This window comes from Symphodus melops, assembly GCF_947650265.1.
Source record: "Symphodus melops genome assembly, chromosome: 6".
NCBI lineage: Eukaryota > Metazoa > Chordata > Actinopteri > Labriformes > Labridae > Symphodus > Symphodus melops.
Genome location: NC_136696.1, coordinates 22,831,142 through 22,855,476, shown reverse-complemented (window position 1 = coordinate 22,855,476; position 24,335 = coordinate 22,831,142). Strand labels below are relative to the sequence as shown.

General features: G+C 41.9%; 2 long non-coding RNA genes across 3 annotated transcripts in view; one reads left to right on the top strand and one right to left on the bottom strand.

Annotated features, from left to right (window-relative positions):
- Positions 1 to 23,893, bottom strand: part of LOC306826042 — a 131,528-nt gene extending 107,635 nt beyond the window's left edge. The window contains exons 1-2 of the long non-coding RNA XR_013779348.1: positions 21,050 to 23,893; positions 16,598 to 16,971 (exon numbers count right to left, since the gene is read on the bottom strand). This is a non-coding gene — a long non-coding RNA (uncharacterized lncRNA). The remainder of the gene's footprint in view (positions 1 to 16,597; positions 16,972 to 21,049) is intronic.
- Positions 1,427 to 24,335, top strand: part of LOC306826041 — a 39,859-nt gene continuing 16,950 nt past the window's right edge. The window contains exons 1-2 of one of the 2 annotated variants that reach the window (XR_013779346.1): positions 1,427 to 2,265; positions 23,887 to 24,193. This is a non-coding gene — a long non-coding RNA (uncharacterized lncRNA). Of the gene's footprint in view, positions 2,266 to 16,917; positions 16,992 to 23,886; positions 24,194 to 24,335 lie in introns of those variants that run through there. The other variant, XR_013779347.1, reaches the window with a different exon arrangement.

The window sequence follows — 24,335 nt, the reverse complement described above, 5'->3', positions numbered from 1 at the left end:
GCTCCTATAATCCAGAAGGCATTGTATTTTAAAGGGAAGTTGTAGAAACAGCCCACTGCTGTTCTGGCATTTGTAACTGGCTATATTTCTTTATCCATTTCCCCAAACTTCACTGACAGACAAGTTTATGTCCTTTATCTGCCTTTCTGGGAAATGCAGGAAATCCTTACAGAAGAATAAACAGATTAGACAAACATCAAAACAAAGTCAACAGTGTTTTTTATGGATACTTCAGATTTATACAACCAGCAAAAGGAAGCAAATCTGCCATAATCACTTGGAGTTAAAACATGGCATACAAGTCGAACCATTTGTCCCATTTCATTGGAATAGAACTTACCAAATATCATTAAGAGAATAAGAAAGTTTTTACTGGAAACAGTCAGACATCCGTGTCATTCTATGTCATTTCCTTTGGCACAAGCACGTGGAGCCAAACTCTTAGCCTGAAGTTGTCGCTTCATGAACCCGTTCACCCTGCCCAGTAATCCTCAATCTCCTAACTGCAGTGATTTAGTCACTTGAACTGCAGAGCCTGAGCGCCACGCACGCACAATCTGGAGAGGACACGTCACAAACGTCACACACACACAGGCACGGCTAATCTTATTACCCTTGTCTCCATGCAGTAGGGGGGTCAGCAGGGTTGCATTGCATGTGCCACCGCAGTGCACGCAGATCAAAATGATCATAAATACCAATCAGGTTTCACAGAACCATGAGTCACATTAATGCGAAAGGTGGGTTCGTATTAATAGAGGCTATCAAGAGGCCTGAGTGGCCGAGCTTTAGAGGAAAACATGTTGCTGGGTAAAAGTTGTTTGTGTTCTCAGGCTGAAAAGTAAGAGCAGACTGTGTTTAGTGTCTGTCAGGTCTGGTATTTTAGAGCACTTCATGCAACAGGTGCAAGTTAAGATACAGAAAGAGTTATTCTGAGTGATAGCTCAAGTCACCATTAAAACATCCCTGAGGCCACTCAGGCAGTCTGCGAGATCGCAGAGTGAGAGACTTGACTGCTCAAGTGCACACCACACTGAGTATGTCTGCTCTTTGACTGAGTTACAAGCGGGTAAGTGTATTCCAAAAATTCTTGAGTAAAAACTTTGCATACAGCCTCACAAATTTGATGGAAAAGAAACCAAAAAGTAGGTACTTCCTCTGGCACCTATATGACAAAGTAGGTCATCAAACCTGGGGAACACATAATTACTGGGTAAACGTCAGGATTTAAAGCAGAAGTGTGCTGGTTTGATATTCATTACTCCATTTCTTTGACACAGCATTGACGTTGATCTCAGATCTCGTGGTGGTGTAGCACCTGTTGTAATAGTCTGCCTTCATCACAGGCGTTTGGTTCATCTAGACATTATCACTTCTAAATTTTAATTTCTTCAATCCCCTTTGTAGTTCAATCATTAATCACCTAAAGTCTGTCTTAAGACATGATATCCTCATCAACACGAAGGTGAAAGAAATACATTTAGTGTTCTTACCCTCGAGGTTATTTATCTGCATTTTACCAAAATAGAAAAGGAAACTGACTTCATGCCAGATTATGATTCTGGAAAATTGTCCATGAGAGCACCTTTAATTTACTGTAGGTCAAGCTCTAACTCTGTGCAGCAGCTGTTAGTTATTGATCAGTCCACAAGCAGCAAATATTAACTTTCACTGGTCCTGCAGGCATGGTTTTTCCAGCAGCCTTGTTCACTGCACTGCATGACCTGTACCTCTAATGAAACCGTTCTAAAAAAAAAAAAAAAAAAAAAAAAACGACATGGGGGCCAAACAAAGATTCAGTTTCCTCACAAACCTTGTTGGCTGTTATAATAGCTTTAGCTCATAGCAAAGTGAGTCAGATACGGCGTGCAGCCGCGCGGACAGACACTGGGGGACAGCCTGCCTGCCTGCCTGCCTGCCTGCCTGCAGATGAGCCAGATGAAAAGCTTTCTCCGGATTGTGTATAATCCCGTCCTCACGACATGAGTAGTCAGACCGTGTTGTAGATTACAACAAGGCAAAAAGGATCACTTTCGAGGCTATTTTTGAATTAATTTCAGCGCGGATGTGACACGCAAAGTCCTTAAACTGACCTCGTCCTGCTTTGACCTGAAAGCACCCAAACATTGCAGCAGCTGCAGTCGGAGTGGACGCCGGTACATGTCGTGTTTTCTCGTCGGTTATGACACGAGCCTGTTGCTGTGAGGACGCGCGAGGAGGAGACTTTCAGCTGACAGAAAACAAGCTCGTGCTCATCTTATTATGGTGAGTTCTCTGCGAACTTTTCTTTGTTGTCGACATATAAACAAGTTAGGACTTTTTTCCCCCCTCAGAAAGCTTCACAGAGATTTAATTTGGTCAGTTTTTAAAAAAATATTTGGGTTATTCTGGGGGGAGAAAATGGTATAATATTTGCAGATTTCTGCTGGACTTGCACAAGCCTATTTCTTTTGTACCCTGTTCATCGATTTTGCCTGTATAGTTATAGTGAACTTCCAATGACTCCTAAAAAAGTCAAAAGGCAATATCTTTATAATAATCACACTTACTATGGATTTTATCTTTTTTTTCCTAGCTCAAACATGGTGTCTCATGTTTTTTCCCTGTTGTGGTTCTTCTTGCTTTAGTTTATTTCCTGTATCCGTCTCCAATGTCACTCTGTCATGGTGCCATTCAGGGTCACTGTCATGAGAAGAGTAAAAAAACCCGTCTAGTTTTGGTTAAATCTGTAAGACTGTTTGGAGCAAACACTACAGAATGAACACACAGAGTAAAATGATATTCTTGCTGTCTGATTTCTGTTTTTCAACACATGCAGACATGGATCACAGGAGCATTTTTTTAAAGTTTAAATCTCCCTCTTAAATGTCAGCTACAGAGAAATAAATCAAATTCACCAAAAATAAATGTTTAAGTTAGGTCTTCCTATAAAGAAACAGCATAAGAAAAGTCAATATTTAAACCATAAAACATCAAGGTGATCATTGTCAAAATATGTTTCACCATGCACACTAAAATTGATTTTTAATGCCTGTTTAAATAACATTCAAGATGCAGTATTTCCTTTGGTCAAATTAAAACAGCTTGTATATTTACAAGATGTCATGAGGTCAAAAAACACATGCAGAATAGTGTAGTTATAATATCAAATGTATTTCATCTCTGCTGCTTGAGTAGTTCTACATTCAACATTTTAGATGTTTGTTTTTTGTGTGGCTGGATCCCCCGCACTGAGCTCAGTCTAATGTAATGACCTGCTGCTGACCCCTGTGCACAGAACAGAAACAAGTCAGTATTATGTTTAAAGTCAGTTAAGGAGAAGATTTGTCAGTCATTTTTTAATATAAGCAGAACTGAAAGTCAAACTTTAATGCTCTATATTGAGCTGACAACAATGACACTGGCACTGTTTTTAATTTGTCTTTGCTAATGCTCTTCTTCGTCCACGGGGGTCAGCGATCTCAAATGGAGTCACTCTTTTTCGTACCAACAGTTTGGCTGCATCCGTCTGGCTGTTTCCAGAGGAAAAATTTGTTTTTTCTTTACTTCCAGTTATTTATAAACAAAATACAAGAAACACTATTTTTTTAAAAAATAATAACTGCATTAGTCATACAGAACCTTTAATTCTGAATTATTACTGTGCATTTCATGATGAAAAAAATCACATAAAAAATGACCCAGTCTATTTAATTAATTGTCACCCTCCCTGCTTTCGTTCAAACACATTCAAGTGCTTGTGCACATCTCAGAATTTCGTTGCACTCTTTTTTTTAATGGTTTAATCGCAACATAATCTGATGATTAAGCAAGATCCAAGTACTGACAGTGGAAAGAGGATGATTAAATCAGACGGCACAGTGTGATAAATCTCACATTAAGATTGTTGAAAATGCGTGTTCTGGTGCTCGACCTCTTTATTTTTCACTTTAGGTCTTATATTACATTGTCGCATTTAAAAAAAAAAAAGTGGCTTGCAAAACTGCGGCACAAATGTTTACTGTCATTAGAAGAAACAAAGTTATGAGTGCACTTAAGCTCCCGGCAAAATCATAGAGAATGCTTTTATCTTCTCTCTGTTACCTAATGCTTCATGTTTGCTTAGAGCAAGATCTAATTTGAACTTTAAGACTTAATGAGTAGATATTTACAAAGTGAGCTGTACCCCTCCACCACAAGAGGCTGATATCACGTTATGCTGACATGCAGAGACAGGGTGCATTATTTCTTAGAGTCTTTTTTTTTATTGTTTGTGTAGAGAATGTCTTCTTTTTCTTTCATCCATGTAATGACTGTTCTTCTTCTATTCAGTGTGTTCATTCACTTAATAACATTGTTCATACCAGTATTAGAAATGCTTCTGATATAGCCTAAAACGCTGTATTTTCTATTGACGAGTGCTCCCGTCAGTGCACAGATCAGGTACCACGAATTATTAAGCCACCAAAGCAATTCAACCTTTTTTCATCTTCTTCAAATAGAACGGCCTGAGGCCACACCTGTTTCAGAGTTGCAAAGAAGAACTTATTTCAACGGTGTGGCGCTTTAAGAAAATGTAACGTTAGTGAAAGCGAGCACGATGTTACTGTTAGTAACCAGTGTTTTTGAAAAGAAGGACTATATTGTTAATGTACTAGTATCAGTTTGGCTCACATCAACCAATATTAAAGGTGTCAGATCCGAGCTAGGCAGCTCAGGAAAAATTGGTATCAGAATATCTCGCGTGTTTTTCAAAGGCTGGCTTGATGCGATAATGTATGGGCTTCTTGTTCTTGCTGTGCTGCAGCAGACTGTTGACGGTCACCCTGCAGCGGGGAGCATTAACAGGTGAACAGTGTCAGCCAGCTGAGCAAGACAAGCAAATAAAGCAGCTTCAGGACACTGCTGACTGATGCAAAACTTGCCTTTAGTCCTCCCTCATTCCTTAACGGTGCTAATGCTGTTGCTGCTGATATCTGAGTGCATGCTGTTCTTTCAAAGTTGTGGAACAAACTGTGAGTGTAAACTACAAAGTATAGTACATGTACAGTAAATGGCACTTACCCAGAGTGACTGTTTTCTGGGTTGTTCTTGCAAACATTTCTTATATGTGCTTTTCCCCTGTGACTTTGAAAATGTCTTTGTAAAGTAGTGCATGTTTATATGTGTGTCTGTGTTTGGGGCTTTTATGTGCATGACCTAATTCCACAGTGAGCAAAGAATCTGTGGTGATGTGTATGTGTGCACGCTCGCACTTGTGCGCGTGAGTGTGCGTGCGACTTCCTCCCTCCCCCTATCGCTTCCTTGTAAAAGCCGACAGAGAGCACACTAAGTTCATCTGAGGACAGGGAAATGCTTTTCTTTCCAGTGTGAATCATTTTGGAAAAATGAGCCTCTGGACTGAATTGCCCCGGCAATTTGGCATGTTTCTTCATTCTGCTTTATTGTCTATTTTGGCTGAACTAGCAGCTCGTCATTACACTGCCAAGAAACTTCAGGTCCTATACAACAGGCAAAGCCAGTTCCTGACTACACCGGGGCCTTTAAGCAAATAAAATGAATCTCGGCAGAATACTTCCATAGCTTCCTGTTTAGCTGTGAATTCCAGAGAGAAAAGAGCGAGCCATGTCTGTACAGTAAATTCAGAGTTCCCTTCCCATAGAGACAGTGTGGACAATAACGTCTGCTGCCTTTACACCTTCAATTAAAACTCCACAGGGAAAATGACGCGAGCCCTCGTTTTCTGGACGTGTTTTATGTTTTTCGATTAAGAATCTTTTCTTTTTTTTTTTAAAGCCATTTTCTCAACACAAGGGATCTGTTTTTTGCACTGATGCAGTTTTGAGAATAACACTGCAGTGAAAGAAACGGTGTAAAGAAAGTGTAAGTGGGAGCGGCTTTGGGATGTAGACAAGGAGGAAGGGAGGGGGATGAGGGGGAGTTTTTAATTTTGCAGTCAGCCAGGCCCCTTTTATAATTCTGCTCTCCCCCCCCCCCCCCCCCCCCCCCCAATCAGAGAATGCAGAGAGGGGGTGAGGGAGTGGCCTGTGTTGAGGTTTGGGTGAGCCAGGGGTGGGCCGTGGCAGCCGGCAGCTGGGCTCTGACTACCTATGTCCTCCAGCTCCAGCCTGAATTATGAAGGCTGGGTAATGGCAGCCAGCCTAATTACAATGACTGATTGCCCGTCCTTTGGCATTTCTCAGACGGTGATTGTCGTGTGTGTGTGTGTGTGTGTGTGTGTGTGTGTGTGTGTGTGTGTGTGTGTGTGTGTGTGTGTGTGTGTGTGTGTGTGTGTGTGTGTGTGTGTGTGTGTGTGTGTGTGTGTGTGTGTGTGTGTGTGTGTGTGTGTGTGTGCGTGTGTAGGATACGAAGGGAAGGAGGAGGGCCATTTCCCATTGGCCTTCCCTTTTCTTTCTTTGCATGAGAACAGCAATAGTTAGATCTGATTGGTTGGAGCAAAAAGAGATGTTTCATGATTTGGCGAGGCAGAGCTGGTGGAAAGCTGGAGACAGGTGATGTTGCAGTGATGGTGTATTGTAGCCTATTAGTCTATGGCAACAAATTCTTTAAAAAGCAGTGGGTTACAACATAAAACACACGTTGAAAATTACTTTTCCTCCCATAGAAATACTTTAAAATCTGAAATCCCTAAAAAAAAATGTTGATGTTTTTATCCCGACATGAAAAATGTCATGTGAAAAATATCGACAATGTGGCAAATCATTGACCTGTTGACATCTTACTGGGAATCCTGATCGTTTTCTTCATCTATCCCAAATGCATTGTAAACAATAAATAAAAAAGGAGAGGTCCTGAATTGGCCATTTGTATGTCAGCAGACTACTCAGAGGTGTGATGTGTGTGTTAAGTGGGAGCTGGTTTGAGTTGGTCTGCCCTGCTTTGTCCAATGCTTTGGCTTTTGTTCCTTTGGTAATGAATTGTGGAAGCCTTGGCTTCAGCTGGAGTGTCTCATAGCAACTGAAAAGAGAGAGGGAGAGCTGGTAAATGGAGAAAAGGCCAGGGGAGATCATGTGTTTCTTTCCAAAGTGCAAGACAGACCAGACAATCGTTTAGACATTTTGGAAAGAGAAAATATCAAACTGGATTCTGCTTGTACACGGTTCATTATTATTTATTTCTTTTGTTTCAAATGGAAGGTTTGGGTACTTTTGAAAGCAGCATGTCTTCTCAAAAATTTTATATTTTCAAAAATGTGTAGTTTATGACTGCATGCCTAAACTGAATAGGAAAGTAAATTAATAACATATTTACACATGTACATGGTGTGCAAATGCTGTTTTATGTCTGACTGCGATGTAACAGATTTATAAATCATATATTATAAACGTAGGAAGTTGGACTTATTGTCACTTCACCCATTAACAATTGAAGGGCAACTAAAAAGACAACCAATAATGAAAAGGTTGAGAAACATGAGGCCAGGCCATTGTACAAAAACAACATTTGAAATCCCTTCACCTTCATGTGACCTGTAACACCTTTAAATGGTAATGCTAGCATTCAGGTATAACCTAGTTTATGAAAATATTAGCTAGGATGGGGATAAAGTTAGTAGTGTACTCTTACCAAGGAACACACTTAGCTAGTAATTTCTCTTTTCATATCATGTATATCTGTCAAATAGTTATGGAAACATTTAGAAATCACCTTGCTAACGACATTTTAGCTACAGAGTGGCTGAATGCTAACATTAGTTATTAGTGCAATTGTCTGATAGTGGCTAAAGTGGCAAAAAAAAAAAAAAAAAAAGTGGTGGCATCTAACTACATTACTGGTAGATGACTTGTGTACATGATCTCTTGAAAATGTTTGCCCTTTGTATCTTATTTGTCACTGACTCATTGTGCTTAGCATGTTTTGATGGCACTTTAGCTTAACTGAACCCAGGACTGCTCTGTTGTTTCGGGCTTTGGGTCAGCTGGCGAATTTCGCCTGAGCATGTGTGTGTGCTTTCATGTATGTGCGGGTTTATGAGCGTGCATATGCCAGCACATGCGTGTTTGTGTTCAAACCAGGCTAGTTTTTTTTTTATTAACTGGCGGCCAGTGCTGAGGCCCAGCCATGTTTGCCCTGTGACCCAGACACTACCTGTCTGCTGCCATGGTTACAGGGATAGAACAGGTTTAGTGGCCTGACTCCAGGGATTTCTTTCCCTGGTCTTAACAATCAGGCCTGTGCCCCAGTGGCTGTAAAATGGACCAAACTGCACCCTAACAGTTTAGGGAGCTCCGCCGTGCGCCCCGATGGCCTTTAAAACCTGTCCTAAGTGCTGTGTAAGGGATTAGCCCTGTACAACGTAATTGCTCTGGTGTCAGTGACTGTCCCTTTGTGATCCGGTTCGCTTGTAGTGATTAGTTCCCATAAATGAACAAGCTCACAGCGTGCACTGGATTCTGGTCTGAAGTGGTTGAGCTGAAACACATGTCGGACCATTTTGTATCCATAAGGGCAAAGATTTTATCAACAGAAATAACTTTTCATCATACTGATAATGTTTTTTGCTTTCTTATTACCCGACAGGTCATTGAATGAAAGAAAAAAAGTCTGAAACATTTTGAGTAATTTATGGACACAGTGAATGGTGAACACAATGACCTGAACATCTGTAAGATATCATAGTCATGCAATCTATACCAGGTTATGTGTAGTGTGTGTGAGAACCATTTTATCATCTCTGTGGACACAATAACCTATATAAATATATATTTTTTTATCATTATACTGTACAATAAACTGTACTGTACAATAAAATACAGGCAAAATCACACAACTTGCCTTGAGTCTAAAAATTAATTAAATTATTAATTTACATTTTTCAGGTCCACTCTTTCTATAGGTTTAGTATTGGCAATCTGCAATCTGTAAAACACAGGAGCAGTTCTCAATCACTCGAGAGAGAGAATTCTACACGATTCAGAGAAGTTTCACATCGTGCTCTACCTACTTGGAAAAGCTTAAAAAGCAAAGTGCGCTGGACGTGCTCTTGATTTGCTGCCCACTTCAGTGAACCTGGTCTTGTCCTGCTGACCAGATTGGTGTTGATATTTTTATTGCCATCCCCTTGACTGATCATTGTTATTTATGTTGCCCTTGATTTAATGATCAAACGCTCAAGTTAAACACCACACACCACTGGTGTGCTGAAGGCTTTGGAGCCTGCTGAAGCACTGAGGGTCAGTATACTCTGGCCCAGATTTTTGGTGACTTAGCAGAATCACAAAGGCCTCTCTTATTCACTCCAGTGATTTGCAGTCGTACAGGTGTCCACCAGATGCTGCAGGCAGCTCATGCTGTCCCTTGCATGTCATTGCCAGTGGAGATGTAATATCCACTTTGTGAAATTGGAGCTGTCTCCATGGTGTTTGGATTAAATGTAATTTAGTTGTGCATCATAAAAAAATCAGTCCCATTTTGGGGTTATTAAGTAGCTTTGATGAGGCATCTGTGAGAGAAAGTGGGACTGAGGGGACTCTGACTGAAGACATGACTTTTTATTCCAGTGGTTGGACTTGAATATTTGGAGAAATGTTGAAAGCAGACATTGATATAAAACATCATAATATGTCAGTTATAACCACTATTTGGAAAACTATGGGGCTTTCTGAACCACAGATTTCAAATTACAGCCATGCATCAAAAGTTGCAAGAGATTCCTAAAAGAATATTCAATATTAGTTTAATGAAAGACAGCCCAACATTAAAAGCTGTAAATACTGTTTGCATGCAAAAACTTAACATTTTCTGACAGTATATACGGAGTCTTGAGCGAACTTGAAGCAGGGTTTGTATCCTCCATTAAGCAGAGCAACTTCACAGTTAACTTTTTGAACAAAGCCAGCCCCAGCACAAGGCATGCTGGGAAGTTTGGCTGCTGGTGAAAGCGCCTGCAAATGTCCAGAGAGCGGCTCTGAAAAATCTTTGCACGGGCTGAAAATGAACGTAGAAATAGGAAGAGCTGCAAAGCAGACAGCTCTCCCAGCTGTAGGCTCAGCCGGCTCTTAAAGAGATATCACAGAGGCATTCTTCAGTCACACACAGACAGTGAGACTGAACAGTGAAGAGGACTTTGAACCTTCTCTACGTCCGTAATGACTGTAACCAGATTTAGATTTGACTGAATTTATGTCATGATTCATTTCTTTGATATATATGTGTGTGTGTGTGTGTGTGTGTGTGCGTGCGTGTGTGTCTTAATAAAATGCTGAATAATCAAAACAATAAAGAAACCAAAGAAAAGGATTTGGAAAAATGTAACATTTCGTCAGTAATTGTCCATTCTTGTTTTAAAAAGATTAGTCACATTAATGTTATTTTTTTCGAGTGCACACATGAAAGAAAGAGTACTGAATGGTGATCCAAAAGCGTGCAATGTATTGTATTAAACATAACCCAGAGGACATAATGTATAAAAATACCACAACATTTAAAGACATTTAGATGTTTCATAAAACCTTTGCTATAACTGAGTCTTAAAGTTTGATTTGAGGATTTTTCTGTCGAGAATTAAGAATTAAAAATACAGGGCCCCCAAGCCCCCAAGAGCTTGGGGGCTTGAATATTGGCTGATACCTCAAAAAAGAAAATTCCCTGTGTTTTGACTTTTCCCTCGAATAAATGAGCAGAAGTATCTATGCTTTATTCTAAAGAGCTAAAGATGCATGTTTGACTTGTTTGTTGCATTAAAGCTTCAACAAGAGTCATATTTGCTGCACATTTGCAGGAAAAATTAAACTCTTATAGCTTTATAATTATCATTTGTTCGTTGTTTAGCTTCTCAAAGTGACTTATTTCTCCAGTCCTCCAGCTCTGTTCAGTGCCCTGTTTGAAAATAAGTTCTTACCTTACGACTACGCTTTATTCACTCAGTTCAGATTTGAAGGGGGTTTAAACCTTTCTTATATTTGTTCTGCATGTTCACATTTTAAGTGTTGTTTATGTCTGATTTTTTTTTAAAGATTTGTTTTTTGGCCTTTTTGCCTTTAATGATAGAGGGAGGAAGGTGGATAGAGTCGGAAGGGGGGAGAGAGTGGGGAGAGACATGCGGGAGGTGGGCCACAGGCCGGACGCGAACCCGGGCCGCCCGCGCGCGAGGACTGAGCCTCAATACGTGGGGTCGCGCGCACTGCCGCTGCGCCACCGGCGACCCCCCCACAGTTTATGTCTGATTTTGAGATATCCATTTAGCATTGGTGTCTTGCAGTGACACTGAGGCTTGTCGAGCAGTGTTACCCATGGCAGAGCTCTGTAACGCTGCTGGTCAGTTGTGTGCTGTGGAAGCAGCAGAGGCTCAGCTGAACAGCAGCAGGCAGCCTGGAGGCTGATGAAGCTTCACTTCACAGCGTCCTGCTTGACTCTCTCACATCGTACCATTCAGAGCCCAGACTGTATATTCACACCGCTCTGGGCACCGCACCGTCGTGAGAGTGAATTCATCTCAAAGACTTCAGGACTTTTCCTTGTTTTTGTTTTTTCCCAAGCATTTCAGCTTTATTTGCCCTTGATCCATTCTTGAAGATTTTCAGGTCATTTGAGACAGGTGGATATCGAACATGCTAAAGAGGGTTTTCCTCTTCATCATCATTCTCCTCATCCTCTCCTTGTCTTTGTCTGGGTCTCCCCTATCTCTATCTTTTTTTAAAATGATGAGACACTGAAATTTGACGTCTCCAATCAAATAGATTCAAGAAAATATTTAAACTTGTTCCTGCACTTAAGTCAAGAGGTAGTCTTTTAAGAAATAAGATCGTTGAATTTACTTTAAGTCCTTGTGACTTACTTTCTATCAGACGACCATGTCTCTATATCTCTTTGTCTTTCTCTCTTCCTTCCTGTGTTTTGATGAGGAGCAGAAATACTTTTTGTTAGCATCTTGTGGAGCTACAGGGGCTGAGATAGAGCCTGGTTCAGTCCCTGGTTCAGTCCCCGGTCATCAAGCTACAATTGGATTTAACTAAATGGCTTTACCCAGATATGTCACCACATGAATAACATGTATATCCTGTACAGTCTTACGGGGGGGGGGGGGGGGGGGGGGTTAAGTAGGGCTGCCTATTAGGAGAAAATATGTGATTACAGTAAAGAGTGCTTATTAGCTATAACTCACAGTTTCTATCTGCTGTTTTTCATGTTTTCCACAATATCCATGTTTGCAGCCTGTCCCTCCCTGAATCCCACTTTTAGTGCCACCAATTAATCTGAGCTTTACTTACTAAGGCGTCCATCCAATCAGTGAAATGTGTGATGTATGTTAAGTAAGGAGCGGCAATGCTAGCTTATGTAGAATAAACGTAATAAGTAATCGTATTAAGTGTTTATTTTGAATGTAAAATCTGCTAAATCTACTAGTCATTTAATCAATCAGTATAGTATCAGTATACTTTAGTTTACATCTTGTTTGTCAAGGTCAAGACTTGTAGCTTCTTTTACTGGTCTAAGGCGATCTCATATGTTTAAACTTGATCACCTTTGAAATGAATACTTATGTAAAAACCAATAAATCGGAAATAATACCTCTCGTTCTAAGGATATTATAATCTCATCAAAGCACCCCCAGACAGATCTCTGTAAGAAATCTGTGGGCCTCCAAAGACTTCTGATTTCATTCATTTAAGTGTTTACAAGTCTGAGTGTAGCAGCAGCTCCAGCCTCACTTGCAGGGGTTTACCTGACTTTCAGTGTTGGGGGTAGTGCTCCATCTGTCTCCTGGTGAAAAGGGTCGAATCGCTCCGTGCTCTGGCAGGAGTGGACACTATTTATCTGTGGAGTGAAGATGTCCTGGTCAGCGGGAGGAGGACGTGACAGGATGTGACGTCTCCTCGGCAGACGGGATGTCAGTGGGAGTCACCTCGTTTCTGACCCGAGAGGTGGCACTATCATAAAGTAGATACTTTGAACGGTAGCTGACAGCGTGATCCAGAGATTGACAGATTTCAGGCAGCATAACATCAGAAATAACAGTGTAGTCCACAGAGATCGAGTTTCAATCTGGGTTTTGGTATTATACAGATTTTCTGTTTTGATCGAGTTTGATGAATCTGGTTCATTCTACCCTCATTCGAGCTTATTTGTTGCATACATTTTTGTGTTGAAGTCCTTGGGAGGAGGTCATTATTGGCATCAAAAAGTAGATTAAACTTTTCTGACTTTATAATCCTGAAGGGTTAAAAAACACAGCAGAGAATTCTGGTAAATTTCAGAATTGGGTTTATTAGTAGGGTAGTAGGATTACACATTCAAGGCATTTTGTCCTCATGTTTTGGTTCAACAACAATGAACATATAAATCAAATGAAAAACAGAAAGCTATGTAACAAAAGTACTCCTACTGTCGAAGAACTCGAATAAAAAGAACACCAAACAAAATGTGAACAAAGAAAAACGACGTACAACACAACATTTGACTCTGATCCACTTGTTCGACAGTCGATGGGGTTCTCTGTGGTCGCACTGTGGGGTTACCAGTCTCTGTATCCTCTTAACAAGCCTCGTGGCCCCTCCTCCCTAATGGATGAACCTGGCAGGTCCAGGACGGCTTGGTTCTCCTTTTCTGTGCCCCCTCCCCCACCAGACACAGTGATGGCACTCAGTGCCAGAGACACCCCTCCCTCTCCTCCCTTCCCTTCACCAACACTCTTCTCCCCCTCTCCTCCCTCTCCTCCCTCCCTCCCTCCCTCCGCCGCAGGCAGACCCAGGCATGGGATCTCCATCTGTGCACAAAGGAGCCTCCTCTATCTGCATACGCTGCACATAAAAGGGCCTTTTGTCATGAGCTCTGCACACATGACCGTCCGCCTTTCACCCCACTGGAAAAAAAGATCACTCTCTCCAGCAGTCCAACCAACCCCACCCCCAACACCAGACTCAATCCCATCCCCACCACCCCCACCCGTCAGATTTTCGTCTGCAGAAAGAGAGAGAGAGAGAGAGAGAGAGATCCACTCTGAACTTTGTCGAACGAAGACAAGCATCAGATGGAGCTGCCTCCATCACCACTGCAGAGTCAATTCTTTCTGGTCTCTTTCATTTCCCGTTTTGCACGTCCGCGTGTCTTTTTCGCTCTGCTGTCCTCGTGTGCACTCAGTGTGAGGCGTCAACGCATAATAGCATCTGCCATACTGAAATATGAATGTGCTCTCCTTTTTTGCTGTCTCCCTTCCTTTCTGCAGTCTCTGACATTTAAGGGGCATTAGTGGTTGGTTCGGTGCCAGGTTAACCTCCACCCTGACCCCCACCCTCACATTACAGAGGCTCGGGCTCAATTGACAGCGGCCTGAGAGCTGATGCTTTTCTCTCCCACTCATTTCGGTGCCTTGCGCCTTTTAACCCCCCGGCCTTGAGCTTCTCTGCAGAGCTTGAGGTACTTCTAATGTTCAGATGTAATGACAAAAAAATGACTGCACACGTGAGAACCATATCAAGATGAGACGAGGTAGAATTCTCCAACAAATGGGCTTCATTTTGAGTACTAAACATTACAGATATTGGTGTGGAGGGATATTGACTCAGGGTGGAGCCCCTGCAAAGACACAGAGGTGGACTAATACACACAGTCAAGTGCACGGGTGCTGCCACAAAAAAAACCGCTTCCCTCAGCGTTTCCTTTGAAACCCACACGGCCCTGATGTCTTGCTTGCAGCCAAACAAGTGTGGATTTTGGAAAGCCCTCCTGCTCATCAAGCTGTTGCTGCACACGGTCTCGAGTCAGAACGGAAGGAGAAGATCGACTTCTCCCTCCACCAGCATGACCTTTGCCTGACCCGCCGCCTCTCTGTGTCGGTGTCAGGGGTCAGGGGTCATCATGTCTCAGTCTCCTGTACATTGTCCACACCTTTAAGCTGATGGATGACGATGATCAGGATGGCACACCAGAGAACAGCTCTGAACTTATAATGCCCATATATATATATATATATATATATATAAGTGGGGTAATATTTATTGCACGGTTAAGAACACAAAATATTTCACAGTAAATAATACATATTCTACATCTACATTTGCACCAGAAACATTTATGTATAAAAATATAGATGAAAATATGTATTGCATAGTTAGAAAAATATGTTTCCCTATTAAAATGAATAATTGCAAAATGAGAAGTAGGGGAATGGGGGGGGGGGGGGGGGGGGGGGGGGGGGGCTGCATTGACTATGGGTGTGGGTGTGTTTATGTGTTGGGGTCAGGGTTATGTGCATGTTTGAATATAATGAATATTATTCACGTCGAACACATGAAATGCAACTCAGATGACCTTTACAAAGCTCTGCGCATTTCACAAGAAGGAAAAAGACGACTGAAACATTTATGCTGTTCATTTTTACACGTGTTCCCTGAATCTTACCCGTATGTGTCTGTGGTATCCTGCAGGGACACAACATGAGCTGAAAAACCTGTTAGAACAAAACACACAAGACTTATTAACAAAAGACTGCATTAAACTGCACGTGAGCCCTTTCAGATTCAAATATACCGAAACTTTTTTTGTCTCTATGAATAAACTGAAAGAACAGCAGCCATTTATTTCAATATTAAAAGCAGGGGGAAAAAACTCAATCTAGTGTAAGACAGGGTAGTGTGTCTCTTAAATCCTCAGAGAATCAAAATACGAACAACCACTTAATGTAAGGAAAGAAAACAGACAAGTTGAGCACTGCTGGCAACATATTTCTTGTATCCAAAATGTAAAGCATGTCTTCTGAAAAAGAACATTTGTGTGTGACAGCTCATAAAGTATTGAAACAGGTTTCTGTAGCTGTCCTGTAAAGTGCGGCTTCATTAGCACTCTTCTGTTTAAAGCTTTTTGCACATCAATTATAATCTGGAAGAATCAGTGTTTTAGTTCCTACTTCAGTTCCTAACAAATATCAGTGCTGTTTTCTTTTCTTTTTTTTGAAGAGGCTACAGATTGTGTTTTGAAGTGCTGAAAGTCAGAATCATGATCTTTAAATGTGTGTCTGTGTGTTTTGTGTCTGAGCTAACTTCACTGTGTAAATCAGAGGAGAGGAAAAGCACAAAGTGTGAATCGATGTCGGACTGAAGGCTCTGAGGCTGCATGTCGGAGAAACGTCGAAGTGTGTTTAATGAGACAGATCAAGTGTATTAGCTGCATGTTTTTTTTGCAGTTTCTATCAGTGAACGAGGCTAAAGGGAACGTTTGTGAGATAATAATGCAACACACACACACACACAGTGTTTATTAAGGCAGCGTGTCACAGTGTGTGTATTACTCAGCTGTTGGACACCTTGCAGCCCTGCAGTGCAGAAACAGGCGATGTGACGTGGCCCTAAAATGCCAGGCCTGCATGCTCCGGGCTTAGTGCGGAGGAAGAATAAAACAAAATGGCCGAGGCTGTTTGGAGTAGCTTTTAGCAGGCCTCGAGGGTAAAAGTGCAGAAAGTGAGTTCAGGTATGCAGCCCGGTCGATGGACTTATTTCGTTAATACGCAGCATTGACTTTGAGAAATCGTTTGGGTGCTCACATAACTTTGAATGTTGGATGTTTTTTTTTTGTTTGTTTTATTTAAGTGAGCTTCATTTTGTACACACATTAACGTGTTTAAATGTGAAAATATTTAAAATGGAAAAAAAAACATTTGGACTGTTTTTTTTATCCTTGTGATTTTTCCTCATAACCATGTGAAAGACTTCATGAGTAAAATTATAAAGGGATGACTTAAACCCTCATCAAAAAGATTTCTATATGCATTCTTATAATTGTCATTCTGTATTTCAATGTGTATTTCTTTCCTTAGTGGCTCCAGGTCGATACTTCCATGCAGAAAGCTGCTCTGATCGAGCACAATATGTTTGGCTGTTGAAGGGCTGCCAGAAGTAGTTGTTAGTTACAGTTAGGGCGCGTCCCTCTTTGGATAGGTTGTCCACTCTGAGCTCTGATATCAAATAGGTCCATAATTTCCAGTCTGATCCCAGGAGAAACTCTCCTCCTGCTCTTTTCCTCTTCTTCTTTAGTATACTGCAGAGAGAGACAGCGAGGTGAGTGCAAAAAAGAAACTCTTGATATGTGTGTTTTTTTTTTTTCTTCAGATGAATTGAAGCTGTGTGTATGACCTTACTCAAACTGTAGAATATGTCTTTGGAATCAACAAAAACACAGCTCAGTGCTCGTCTTCTGCTTTTCTTTATTTTGTGTTTCTGGTTTGTTAAAGAAAGACAGTCGATCAGAAGCAAACTGATGGGCGTTTGAAACATGGAGGAAGAAGTGCTCTGCTTTGGGCATTCGATGAAAAAGTTTAGAGCAAGGCATATTTTAAAAAAAGAAAATTCGGGTTAAGTTTCTAAGACTAAATTCCGATTTCAAATAACTGAACTGATAAAATAATGAATGCATTTTATAGCCGTTTATCAGTTTGAAAAATGCCACAGTGTAAAAGGAACTCGAAGCCTTAAATTATAACAATATTACTTTTATTTAGGATCTCTCATTTATCTTCATGGAGCTTCTATTCTGTTGAAACAGATTAAAAAAAAATCAAAATGTTGCTGTTTTAATTACGAACACAAACATGCTAATTACAGAGAAGTTTAACTTGTATAAAAAGGTGTGTTCATTCAGTTTCCTCTTATTAAAACGTAGTTTTCTTGAGTATCTGAGTCACAGAGAATGTTTCAAAGTGAAAATCGTCGACCCCTTTTGTGAACTTAAATGTCCACAGGCTCACAGTTTATCCTTAAAAAAAGGAAGTCTGTGCTGTATTTTTATTTTATCAAACAAAATGAAAATACAAGAGTTTGATACATTTAGCATAAAGATTTCCGACATTATAAAACACAAAAAAATGTTTTCTTCGTGTTTGTTTTCGAGGTATAAATGGCATCTTTAAATTTGCTTATGTGACAAAATAAATGCAAATAATTTTCCAGTTATTAATTAAATTCAAAAACTCACATTAAGCAAATTTAATCTCTGTTATATGATTGTTATTATTTCTTATTCAATTTGGCTTTAATCTGGGTTTTTTTTTTTATCTGCCTATAAATAAAGGCGAACATGACAAAGCAGTTTGTTTTATTTATCGGATTATTAATTAATTTTATCAAATTAAATTTGATTTTTGTTAATAATCCCAATTTGTTTGTCAATTGATTCAGAAAAAAATCAGATTAAGAATTCATTCGATACTTTGATTTGTTACCTTGTTACCAGTCAACTTTGGACCAACAGTGTAAATGAATCGGCCTTGCACAAACTGAACCTAACCTTATAAAAATTTTTTTTAAAAATCACTCATCAGAATAAATAAATATCGTCCCGGTGTTTTATTCAAGCGGTGTTTTATTCAAGCAAGACGAGCACAAATGATCTGATCCCGAGCGAAGATCGTGAGTCTGATTTATGAAGTATTATCGGGCCTGTACAATATGGTGGGTTGCACCTAAACATTGCATTTCAGCTCTCTGCAGACGCTCAGGTGAGTGTTGGACAGTGAGGCAGAACGAGTTTGGGAAGAAATCGCCTTTTTTCTGTTTTTATTATCATGCGTTCGTCCTTAACATCGCCACTGCGCATGTCTCTCGTCCACCATTTTGTGATGTGAACAGAACACGCTTCCATTTCATGAACCGAGCTTCAAAGTCAGAGGCCGAAAAATTGATTAATTTTAATCAAATGTATTTAATCATGAAAATTAATAAGGAACATGACACACATGGTGCACAGACTGCTAATGAGAGTCCTTCATTTTCTGGACAGAGCAGCATCACCTCCTGTGCACTGATAATATTGATTCTTTCTTTCTTTCTTTTCTTTTTTTTTATTCAGAGAAAACATTTTTCCAGCCGTGCTGCACCTTGCTCGATAGCCTCCCCTCCCTTGAGTGTGTGAAACAGCGAGCAGAAAGTGGTGGTCACAGTCGGCTGCCTGAGGTGACTGCTGGGGTCAGAGGTCAGCTTGTTTAATAAGACGTGATGTGCTGCCCTGGGACCTCAGTCCCATGAGGGATAACCCCCTAATCGGCGTTAGTTAATGTGTTAGTAATCTTTACCTTTTTAAAGCAAACAGCAGCGGAGCAGTCAATGGCCCGCTTGGCCTACCGTGTAACGCTTTTGACCCAGGGGTCATGGCCTTTGTTCCCTGCTCGATGGGGAGTGCCCTCAAAGGTCTCGGGTGTAATAGAGAGGTTGTTTAGACACGTGCGAGGCTTAAGCAAGACCACCTCATAGACCCCGGCTCCTGCTCCTGGAGAGTATAAAACTTTCCTCCCACTCCTTGTGGTTAACTTTTATCCCCCTGAATGAGTCCATTACAACATATTGCTGTTTTTATGTGCCATATATCATTCCCACTATGTTGAGGTAGCAGGGGTTGCTGACCAAGCTCTGATCCCCAGCCTCAATCCCCCCCCCCCACCCCCCACCCGCTCCAACACAAACTCCTTAATGTTTGCAAGTGCAAATGTTGTTTGTGTTTGCGGATCACCTGCCCTCCGCAGCTCTCTAACCCTCTGCCGCTCTGCAGCTCTCAGTTTCCTGGGGTCAGAGAGAGAAACTAAAGAAACACAATGTATGAAGGATGTGTTTTTGTTATGTCCCCTTCATTTGAACTGTCACTAACACACAGTGTACAGTGTTTGCTCATGACTGACACTTGAGCGTGCGTCTCAGTGTGTTCACAGCGCTCGTACAGTGTGAGAGTGACGCTTCGTTCAGGTCCAGGATTTCCCTTTGAACCATCATAAACCTTTTTATATTACAAAAGTGGCATGCATGAATTCAATCTTTTTTTTAATTATTAAGTGTGTAACTTTTTGCAGTTCTAAAAACTTAATTCTGAAACCGCATTTATTGTTTCAACTCTTTTTGTGAGCCACGTCTTTCCTCTCATTATATTTCAATATTACAAATGTCATGGTGTCTCCCGGAATCAGCTCAAACATATACACGTTTAAAAGTGTTTTATTTGTCTCTAAAAATAAATGTCGAATGACGTCGGACCGAGTCTATAACATGGCGCCGTCCGCCATTTTGTTTCATATGGTGTTATCAATAGGCCTGACCGATTCTGGACCACACTGATGTTGCAGTCATGATATGCGGATGAAAAAAACAGTGGCCTCTCTGTCGTCTCTTTATTTTCTGGCGCAGGAACCACACGCTGATTTCAAACACTTATCTGATCATTTAATCAGAAGAAAGACACTGACTAACAGCAAAGGTTTTTTGTCTTCGTTTCATTGCAGTTTGTTTAGTTTTTCTCTCAGCTGTCCGAAAATATGTTGTCATTTCTGAGAGTATAATGTTAAGTATTATTCATTACCGAGAGGTGAATCAGAGGAGTAATGCGAAGGAGCTCAGTGGCTGACACTGTAACCTTAAATGAACTTGTTGCCACACGGCGTGCAGTTAGCACACGTACGCAGCATAAATACAAAACCCTGCTCTCCTTTAAAACTGCTTCCATTATATATCCTGTTTTACAATCCACACTTGGTTCTCCTAACATATACACACACCTCAGTTTTATACATTACCATCACGATGAAGTCATGGGTTTCTCAATTGGTTAAAACGCATGGCGAGATGTGACGTACAGCTGCTCTCCTGTTAATAGGATTCTATAGCTGCTGCCAGTGTGGACGCCTGAACCGAGTTCGGGTCTCATCTAGGAGGAGTAGGAGCGAGAAGGAATAAATTGCAGTGCAGGCTTCTCCTTTTTTTTTTTTTTTTTTTTTTTTTCTCCCCTGCACCAAGTTGGTAATATAAACAATGCTCGTATTTTCCCCCTGCATATTGACTGCCACCTGTGTTTGTAATGAAACCTGTGGAGCAAAGAGAAGTGCAGAGGGGAGAATAGTTTTGTGGAGAATCCAGCCTGCGTGCTCCTGAAGTGAGAGAGAGAGAGAGAGGGAGAGGGAGAGAGAGAGAGAGAGGGAGAGCCAGCGCGGATCAGGGTGGTGGCCGTGCTATGAAAGCAGCCCTCACAAAACTGTGCAGCCTGAAGCAGAAGCGGCCATGTTAGACACTAACAACGCAGGGTCCTCCAAAGGCAACGGCAAGTTTTCAGAAAGTGAAAAGTAAGAAAGTTTAACCCCCACCTTTTTTTTTTTCTTTCATTGTCTCTCCTAGGCATGTAGTCCCCTCTTTACATCTCAGCAGTTTATAGAGCAGAAATGCACTCAGTATAGTTCCTCAGTAACAGAAATCACACTTTACATATCCCCTTCCTCCTTTTTCTGTCCTTCAGTTCTCCTGCAGTACAAGGCCGAGATGGAAAAAAAAAGTTAAAGTCACGATGCTCTCTGCCTGTGCAGTTTTTGAAGCAGCAGAGCCAAAAGAGGCAGGAAGTTGTTGTACAATAGCGTTACAGTAATCTGCTACAAATGGAAAAAGCCAAATGCTGATCGGCGAGTAGGGAAGGTGGCAGAATAGAGGCAGAAAGAGGAGAGGGAGGGACAGAGAGGGAGAGAAAGGGAGCTAGTGTGTGTGTGAGGGAGACAGACGTTTAGGCAAAGAATAATCAATACAATCTAAGATGGTGGAAACAGCCATCCTGTCCACGTTCTCGCCCTCTGATTAACTGTTCCTCCTTCTTTGTATCTGCTGGCTCTTAGGCGGGACGGATCTGCGTGTTGTGGGGTTTTCTCCAAACATTTGCCCTGAGTGTGCTTTACCCCGACAGTGGCAGCTGTTTTTCCTGTTGGAAAAAGCAGCAAAGTCTCACCCAAAAATGCTTATCAGCCTTTTGACTTTGTGCCAAAATAGCTGCGAGGTTTCAGCTGCAGCCTCCAGCTCGTTTTTTTGTGACAGAGCCGGGGCGAGGAGGAGGGTCCTCGCTGTGCGTTCTATGCCACATGTTACTGAAATAAACACTGTGAATGCTTATCTTTTTCCTGTGTGTGTGTGTGTGTGTGTGTGTGTGTGTGTGTGTGCGTGCGTGCAACCCGTCTGTTCTGTGCATTCATGCTAGTCATGAGGCTAAAGAGTTAATGCACTCTGAGAGTGTGTGTTCCTTTCAGAGCGTGCTCCCAAGCTGTAGCAGTGACAAGAGCTCAGCTACGGTAAGAGACGAGGTTAATAATTCAACCGGCTCTCAGAAGTGTTGCATATTTCAAGGATCCTTCAGCAGGGAAGTCCAAGCTGAATGACCGTGTTTCTCTTTTTCCTAACTTTTCTTTTCAGTTGACATAGTAGCTGAGGTAGTGGAGAGTGTATCCCAGTATGGCGTGTGAGTGTGTGCACTGAGTCTGCGCACTACCAGAGGAGTGGATTTCTGTGTCCTCCTCCACCCCTCCCACATTTAGTGCTTTTCACCCTCCCACTCTCTCTCTCTCTCTCTCTCTCTCTCTTTCCTTCTCTGTCTCTGTCTCCCACCTATCTTGTGCGCCCCCCCCAGTGCAAATACAGTTCCTTGCCGTGTTGGACATGTGATGAAAAAGTGACTGGTTCGCGCGCTCCACCGCACCTCCTATTTCATCATCAGCAGAGCATTTCTCCCCTTCACTGTGAGCTCGCTGTCTCCTCCTCTCTTCCTTTTTCTCTCTCCCTCCCTCCCTCCCTCCCTCTCCTTCTCCCTCACTCACTCCCTCTCTTTTGCTCGCTCTCTCTCTCTCTCTCTCTCTCTCTCTCTCTCTCTCTCTCTCTCTCTCTCTCTCTCTCCCTCTCCCTCTTATTTTTCTCCCTGGGTTTCGCATGCTCCCCTCTTTCTGCTCCAGCCACACGCAAGGGGGAGACTTCAGCTCTGCGAGGGAAAAAAAAAAAAAAAAAAAAAAGTCTGCTGCTATTTCTACAGTCAGGGCCTCCCCACAGCCCGCCCTTCCATAGACGGAGGGTTTTTTTCACTCACTACTTTCTGGATTTTAACCCTCTGCCTCCAACAAGCTGCACGGCAGCTCTGCAAAACCTGGCAACAAGTTGCTTTTAGGGGCCTTTTCTTACTTTTGGCGCATTCTTTTTTGCATCCCTTTTGGATTTTTCCGCTCTCTCTTCCGCTCTTCGTTGTTTTTCTTTCAGAATGTGCTGCATCTTCTTATTTTTTTCCACTTCTGTTCGGTTTTTTAGCCATATTTATTTCATTTCTCTCCTTTCTTTGGACGTAAATTGGTCAGAGAGGTGTATTGCCATGTGATCGGCCTTGTTCCACCTGGAGCGCCGGGGCGCCATTTCTGCCGGGAAACCTGCTTTGGTGGGCTTGTGGTCCGAATGACCGCTGTGGATGATAAGCAGAGAATGTGTCCAGTGTCTGAGCGTTTCACACTGTGTTTTTAAGACATGTCCTTCATCAGCACTAGAGACTGGTGTGAAGTACAGCACCTCCTTCGCCTTTACTCCCTGTCTCTCCTTGTATTTCCTCTCCATGTCCTCTCCCTCTCTTTCTCGGGCTCTCGCTCTCTCTTGTTCTTTCTCTTTCACACTGACTCGCTCTCCTAACAGGAGACTGAGTGGTGTGCTGATCCGGAGCTCATTCTGGGACAGGTGCCAACTGCAAACAAAAGACATTAAAAGGCAAAAAGAGGACAAACGTAGTAATTTTGCGACATTTCGAACTGTTTCGGCGGAGTTTCCGCGGTATACCTGCATGTTGTGTTTCTATATCGCCACTTTCTGCGATTCTCTCATGTTTGTATGAAGTTTATAACCTAATATCTCTGATCTAGGCCGTTGGTGAAGCAGAGGTTTGAACACTGTGCCACACTAATTCTAGTGAAGGCATTTCATTCTGTAAGAGTGAGGGAGTACCGTGTGAGAGCAGCATATAGACTGCTGCATTATTCATGCGTCCAGCCGAGGCTGTGACTGGACTGGTTGTGCTATTTGCATGCAACAGACATGCTATTTGTCTGTTTGCTAACATTCCTCATTCAGAGACTTGTTAACTAGCAGACCGGCTGAGCTGGAGCTCTGCAGACAGCCTCATGGCCTCCTATTGTTTCAGGCCTCAGCAGACGTGGACGTAGCTGGTGGCAGGCGAGCCGTGCAGCCCCGAGCTCGAGGCTCAGACTGGCTGGGCTGAAAGAAAGAGAGATAGAGCCAGAGTCTGGAGCTGAGATTGAGGCTTGAAGCTGGAGTTGGGACTGAGGCTGAGCTGTGGAGGAGACAGCCAGAGTTAAATCACTGGGTCTTACAAGCAACATCAAATGGAAGCTTTCTCCGCTTCTTAGCAGAGATGTGGAACACAGCAGAAAGAAGTGGCAAGTTTCTTGTCCCGGGCCGGACATTTACCATCTTCGCTTTAAAATTTGGTGAGTAAAATCATCCGTTATTTGAGAATGTGCGCACGGTTTTTCATGAATGTTTATCGTTATTTTCCAAGCATAGATAATTTAACATTGTTTCAGTTCTTCTTCAATAAAGTTTCTTTTCACTCGCGCATTAATACGTCTG